This window comes from Triplophysa rosa, linkage group LG1, assembly GCF_024868665.1.
Source record: "Triplophysa rosa linkage group LG1, Trosa_1v2, whole genome shotgun sequence".
NCBI classification, from domain to species: Eukaryota; Metazoa; Chordata; class Actinopteri; order Cypriniformes; family Nemacheilidae; genus Triplophysa; species Triplophysa rosa.
Genome location: NC_079890.1, coordinates 12,161,509 through 12,169,386, shown reverse-complemented (window position 1 = coordinate 12,169,386; position 7,878 = coordinate 12,161,509).

Sequence of the window (7,878 nt, the reverse complement as noted above, 5' to 3'; positions counted from 1 at the left end):
GTCCTGTTCGTGTTTTGTGAGTTTTGTTCATTGTATTATTTAAGACGTTTGGTCGTGTCATTTAGTTTAGTTTTACTGTTCTTGTTTTCATTTTGCCCCCTCGTGGGAAGTCTTTTGTTTTCTGTTTGTTCCTTAGTTTAGTTCTTGATTTATACCCCCTCGTGGGTTTTTGTTTTGTGTTTGTCTATTAAAGTCATTTGTTAACCCCTTCACTGCCTGCCTGCATTTGGGTTCTTCCCCTTACCATTCGTGACACTTTCACCCTTGAGTTTCCACCGGTTCAGTCTTCACGAAAAGTAGGTTTTGTTAGAGGGGTTGCAGCCATTATTGTTCAGCATATTTTTCCTTATCCTCCTTTGCATTGTTGTTTCTTAGGTGCATGTCATGATGGTTCCTAAGACTGCCTGTCAGTGGTGCTTGGAGAACTCTGGGGATCTTCTTGTCTCACTTCAGCTATCTCGTATACTGTACATAAAGGATGAAGAAGCTACTGTCTTGGAACGGTTCTTCAGTGGTGAGTTCATAGAAGACAATCTTGTAGAGCCACTGATATTTGTTTTTACATTTATGCAGGACATTTTGGTGCTGCCCTTGTCCACCCTCCAATAACTGTACACATCTAGAGCAGGGGTGGGGAATCCTTGATCCTGGAGGGCCACTGTCCTGCAGTGTTTATCTCCAACCTATTCAAACATACCTGAACCAGCTCATTAAAGTCTTCAGGGTTACTAGAAACTTCACGACAGGCGTGTGTTTGAGCTGGTTGGAGCTAAACTCTGCAGGACAGTGGCCCTCCAGGATCAAGGTTCCCCACCTCTGATCTACAGTAAGAAAAGCCATCATCTCTCCAAGGCATCATCTCTTTGAACTGTTGCTGTCTGGTCGGCGCTACAGAGCAATAAGCACCAAAACAACCAGACACACAAAAAAAATGTTTCTTCCCTCACGCAATCTACGTCATGAACAGTTAAATGTTCCACCCACTGTGCAATTAATAACATTGTGCAATAGTAACGATGTGTAATTACAGTATATCCACCTGATAATACTCTGTTTTATATCATTTTTGTGTAAATGATTTTTTGTTATACTGTATATAGCACATATTTTGTACATACAATATATATACACACACAAAAAGTACACTCTTTATCTTATTTTTATATATATAGATAACCTGTGTATTGTACTGTGTTATGGACTCTGTGTGCTGCTGTTTTTGTGCACTGGATGCTTCTTTCACCAAAACAAATTTCTTGTATGGGCAGATAGCCTATACTTCGCAATAAAGCTCTTTCTGATTCTGTATTTTTAGAGAATGTGGTGGACAACATGCATCTCATAATCTTTTGTCAAGCACAAAATTGAAAAAGAAAAAAAAAGAAAAAAATTAATGTAATGGTTTTATATTATACATGGAAAAGTTTTATTTAATAATGTAATAACGTTAATTAGTAATGTATATTGCCATTATAACCTTTTACGTAGGCACATATGCGAAGTAATCAGACGTTTTTAGTGTAGATGTTCAATAATTTCTTACAGCTGTAATTCTATATAAATCCCGGCCGTGACCTGAATCACCAGTCTTTACAGTACCCTTAAAAAGCAATGTATCATCTGCAACCAGACCCTTCTCGATTCTCTGGACAGTGGAACAGAGGTGGATCTGGGCCGTGGCATGACAGGCAGGGCTGGAAGCCTGGGCATGGCAGGCAGGGCTGTATGCCATGGAGGCGCAGGCAGAGCTGGACGACATGGGGGCTCAGGCAGAGCGGAACGACATGGAGGCACAGGCAGAGCTGGACGACATGGAGGCGCAGGCAGAGCTGGACGACATGGAGGCGCAGGCAGAGCTGGACCGCATGGAGGCGCAGGCAGAGCTGAACGACATGGAGGCGCAGGCAGAGCTGCACGGCATGGAGGCGCAGGCAGAGCTGGACGCCATGGAGGCGCAGGCAGAGCTGGACGCCATGGAGGCGCAGGCAGAGCTGGACGACATGGAGGCGCAGGCAGAGCTGGACGACATGGAGGCGCAGGCAGAGCTGGACGGCATGGAGGCGCAGGCAGAGCTGGACGAGGCACCTGGCACGGAAGAGTCCCAAGCGTCCATCTTGTCTGCGACCTCTGGAGCGGAAGAGCAGTGCGCAGCCACAACCGACAAAGCTGACACTGGACTTGGAAACACCGGACTTGGAAACACTGGTGAGGCGGCCGTGATGGCTGGAAGCTCTGGGCTGGCGGCCATCTTGCGAGCGGGCTCTAGACTGGCGGCCATCTTGCGAGCGGGCTCTGGACTGGCGGCCATCTTGGCTGGTGACTCTGAACTGGGGGCCATCTTGGCTGGTGACTCTGGACTGGGGGCCATCTTGGCTGGTGACTCTGGACTGGCCACGGCCCATGCCCGCCTCTGCTCCAAGGCCCAGGCCCGCCTCTGCTCCACGCTCCATCCCCTATCCCCCTTCACGTGCCTGGCCCAAGTTGTTTTTGTAGTCCTGTAGGTCTCTGTAGTCTGTGTTTCCCTGCCCTGACTGTTTCCAGGTATACCTTGTCATCTCTGATAGTCTTGTATATATATACCCCTGTGTTTGCCATAGTCCTTGTTGGTTATTGTATGTGTTTATCGTGTAGTTTATTTTTGTCTTGTTTATTGTTTTTGCCTCATTTGCCAAGTTCATGTTCCTGTTTCATGTTTTGGATTTATTAAACATTTGTTCGCTGCATTTAGATCCATTCTCTCCCTTGTGTTTTTGGACTGCACGTTGCATAAATTAACCCAGAGCAACGGTTTGGTTTGTCCCTTTTTGACCCAACCATGGGTTGAAAATAACCCAGTATTTTTTAAGTGTACTACTTTTATTTTATTTTTAGCATTTTTTTCTTTAACGAGTTTAATTAAAGAAAGAACGTTTGCAGCAACATGAGTGTAAAAACTGATATAAGATACTGATTTGACTCTGGTCATTTAGCTCTACTGCTAGGTTTTATGTCCTTTTAAAGGTCAATCTTGCTAGAAACAGCAAGCACAAATTAGGTTCCCCAAAGAACAAGAGGAGATAAAAGAGGGAAGTTGGGCTGGGCGATTAGATCTCAGACTGATCGATAGAGGATATATGATCCGGTTCAGTTTACAGCTGCAGAGAGACGCTAATGTTTGCTGCGGGAGAGAGCAGGGTATATTACCAAAGTGTGTGTGTGGTTGTGATAATGTATGCCACAGCAGCTAAATTGAATAATGGCTGTTCGACCGCAGGGAATAGATAAGTTTGGCGAGAGAGAGAGTGAAAAAATGAGATATAGATATGAATATTGAGTGAGTGAGAACATGAGTGTGATGAGGCATAAATTGTTCCAGAGAGTTTTTAGCATATGGGAGATGAGTGGGAAAATAGTTATCTCAATCTTCAATGGCTACGCCCTAACCTCAGCCCTGAAAATGCTGATGCTTTTAAAATTCTGTCAAGTATGATCCTGTGGCTTTAAATGTGGATATGTCTTTAAACCATTGATGCAAACACGGAGGCAAATGATACAGTATTCATGCCAAGCATTTGTTTTTTATGGAAAGAGTTTTATTGCAATTTGCTTATTGGCTTGATTCGAAGGCCTGTTCAAATAAGAACTCTTGTCAACGCCCATGGTGTCACGAACGAGGAGGACAGAACCCAAATGCAGGCAGGTGAAGGGTTAAATAATAAACTTTTAATAACAAATAGGAACAAAAAAACCAACGATGGGGAAAACGGTCACAAACAAAACAAGTAAATAAACTAAAATACTTCCCGCAAGGGGGATAAAACAAACACGATGAATAAATCCAAAATAATAAGTTCAACATGAAAAAGGAAAGTCCACAGCAAACAGGAATGAGGGATCTGGAACACGAGGGCAAGGTAAGGTGAGGTAAACAAATACTGGGGAACAAGGAACATGGAACAATGCAAAGACAAGGGACAAAGGGAACTGAGACATTAAATAAGGAAACATTAACGAGGGATAATTACACAGGGACGGTGAAGGACAGATGAGGGAGATGAAACGCTAACGGAGAAACAAGGGGGCGGAGCTAAACGAAAGACAGGAGGACACGCGGCGAAATGTCAAAACCACGTGTCTCCACACAAGACGAAACACACACACAAGACATGGTACTGTCACGACCCTTTCCACAAGACACGAAAACTCAGAATAGGAAGGACAGGACCCTGACACATGGTGTGTGTGCTTCCTACATATCAGTTATCAGAAAGCCCTGAAAGTGTGTGTGCAAGTGGATAGGAATCAAATAATACCTTCACTTGTTTTCTCATTTATGTTATCGGCTTATCTTTCTCTCTCTTGCGATCTCTCTGCCTCTCTGATGTTCTTTTTCTGCTGGTGACTGGTAGTGTTTTATTCAAAAGCTTTTCAGTTCAGAATTCAAATCACACACTATCAATGCCACAGGACTTATTTACCATTTCATGTGTGTGTGGTTGTTTTGTGTGTTGCTGTTCATCCATCATGTCTTCCAGGGTTTTGTGGGCGCAGCAGCAATTTGTCATGTCACACTCCTGCCAGTTTGATTTTGGCCCGTCGACACACTTTCTCCCAGTCACGATCGCTCCCTCATTTCCTCACTCTCTCGTTCGTTCACTCTCTCCGTCTCCATAGCAACCACAGGAGTTTAGCCTTGTCAGTTTGGTGGAATGGCTTCTGTTGCAAGTTGCATTCAGTAATTCACATACTTACACACACTTGTGTGCAGGTACTTTGCTTCAGGAAAAAGTCTGAGGAAAACTGAAGAAAGGAAGTCATATGCATGTGGGATGGCATGAGGGTGAACACAATACCCTATCTTTGGGGGGTAAACAATTCCTTTAAAGGGGTGCTGCAACGGCGTGTCATGCATTCTGACTTCTTTACAATGTTAAACGTGCTGTCTCCTCATGCTTGACATGGTCAACTTGTCAAAAAACGAGTTGGGCGTATTACGTAGTATTTCTGTGCTCGATACACTCCCCCAGCGATCGTACAGGTTTCGGAAAGTTTTTTTCGAACATATAAAACTGTTTCATAACATTTTTTTTTAGTCCCTTATTGGACAATTCTCCCAGAAAAGCGCGCGGCAGCAAGGAGAGCAGGAGAAGGAGGATGCGCAGACATCACTTTCACTTGTGTGCAGGAAAGAGAGAGAGAGTATACGTTCGCGAAGTTCAGGTGTTTGTTTGTTCACTGCATTTGCGTGATGAATGTTATATAAACGGTGGATAACGCTGGATTTGGAGATCGTTTTAAACTGATACATGGAGCCGTCCCAGCGCTAAAAGATTAACTGCATGCGGTGAGTGAAACTGATGTCTGTGTTTTGTTGGCAATGGGTGCGCACGTAGTTGAGCCTACCCCTCACCCCGCACGTGCCGTATGCTTTTGGAAATAATCGTACAGCTGTATCTATCTTTTATAAATATGATCAAACTAAATACTCTTCGAAGATACGAAGTATGCAATACTACTCTATAGGTACTCAAGATTAATATGAGATTGGCAGAAACCGCGTATGTTAGGGCCGCTTTAAGTTAATTATAACTGACCAAGCCTAAAAGAATCTGTAAACCTAAAAGAATCTGAAAACACCACTAATTTTTATTAATATTTTTTTCCAAATAAGGACTTCCTTGTGGGATTAAATAAACACACACATGGTGGGTTTCCATGTTTAATGGGGAATTTCCATAGGCGTAAGGATTTTTATACTGTACCAACTGTATATTGTATCCCTCACCATAAACCTCTAAACCTATACCTCACACAAAACTTTTAGGTTATAACATTTTCAAAACAAACAAACATTTAGTTTGATTTATTATCTGTTTTTCTCATGGGGACCAAAAATGCCCCACAAGGACAAAAATGACAGGAATAAATGTCTTTGTGGAGACATTCTCTACCAGGACACACACACATAGCTAATGGTGGAGTGCATTACATCATTCTGCAGGATTGGATAATCCCTGAAAACTGGGTCAGTATAATTTACACCTCTCCCACTGAGAAGTGACATCTGAGGATCTGTGTGTGTGGGAGAATGAGAGAGATCTTTGTAATATGGTCTGTGATATGGTCTGAGATTTCTCTGCACACTTTTTTGCTTCCACCATCTTTATCTATCATCCTTTTATTTATTTCTCTCTCTGTATCTTTTGAAAGATCTCATTTTCCTCCTTCTTACGTAAATCAGCTGTCGGATCCTTGTAACTTTTCTATAATAATATGAATGAGTTTTATCTTAAACCGGAATAGGCATCCTGCATAGCTAGTATCCTACCTAATAGTGAACCTTATAATAAACAGCCACTGACATAGCAAACGAATATATCTAGTATGTAATATACAGTATGCAGAACATTTAAACAGTTAGTTGAAACACAACATTTGAATTATTTGTTGGTATTTACTATAAATACCTTTTAAAACTGAAAAATATGCCAATTCGGTTATGCTCCAATAAATTATTTAGGTATGTGACTCAATAGGTTTTTCCCATAGTTCTCCATGTAGAATTATCCAACATCAAAAATAGTTTAGGCTTTATCAAGCCAACAGCATATTTAATAGATGATTTATCCATTTTAATAAGAGACTAGAGGACCTTATTTAATTATATCAATATTTGGACAATTTTATTAAGAGTGTATGTGTGGGAATTGTTACTTTTTACGTCCATCCCATTTCTAGTGTCACAAAAGCACTTTAGTTACCAAAAAATCAATAAAAGACTGGTAAATAAATCTGTTTTAAATAATAAAAAATTGGCAGTCTACACTTCTTTCTATTTACTCAAGCTCAACTCAACTGCCTCCCCCCTCTCTACAGGTTAAAGGTGTCATGAACTGGCCTTGTTTATTGTTTTATGCTGTTTTATGAGGTCTACTTATGACGTTCGCGTGGATTCAAAAACATCAAAATCAATAAGTAATAGGCTATTTTCTGCACGGGTTTTGAGGCCGGCTCTACAAACGCTCGATTTTAATGGGCGTGCCCGCATTGGAGACTTGGACGTAAACACCCACTGCTATGATTGGATAGAAGTTTGCGTAGTAAACTTAGTTGGAACCTTCTGTGAATTTGGTTAGACACGTAACGTTAGGTTACACATTCACCATATTCGCACAGGATTAGTATTATCTGGGGACCTCGATGTTGTGTTTACATGATTGTTATTTTAAGGTACGAACACTAGAGGGAGATATAGATTAGGTCTGTATGGAGGTTAAGCGGGAACAAAGAAGAAGTGTGTGTGTACGGAATGTACAGTATGAGAGTTCGGTCTGTAGTAAAGATTGAGTTCACAAGAAATCCTTGTGCCTTCGTATTCTTTTATTGCTTCTGAGCACTTTACATTCACAACAAACTGGCGACGAGGTTTGGATTCATACACATTACATGACAATGGCTACACTAAATGCTCCTTTTCTGGATTTATTTCTGCCATGCCCAGGTGAGCTCAGCATTCCATTTGCAACGTGGATAAGAATGTTTCCGCAATTATCTCCTAGTGTGTGTGTACGGAATGTATGAGAGTTCGGTCTGTATTTATAAATGACCTCCCCACATCTGTATTTCATGTGGCGCATTCGCACGGGATAAGTGAAGCCTGTGATTTTACTCAAATTTACTGACTTATTTCCCGGATGTGATGGCAAGGATTTGCATATAGTTTGTTTAGCCTATAGTTGTATGGTGTTTAATGATATATGACTGTACCTGTCAGCATTTGAGACCTGTGATCGCGAACTGGACAGAAGATCACCGCGATCGCGGGTCTCAAATGTAACGAGAGTTTCCATGATAAATAAACAAACGGGAGACTCCCGGCCAAAACGACAGTGTTGGCAG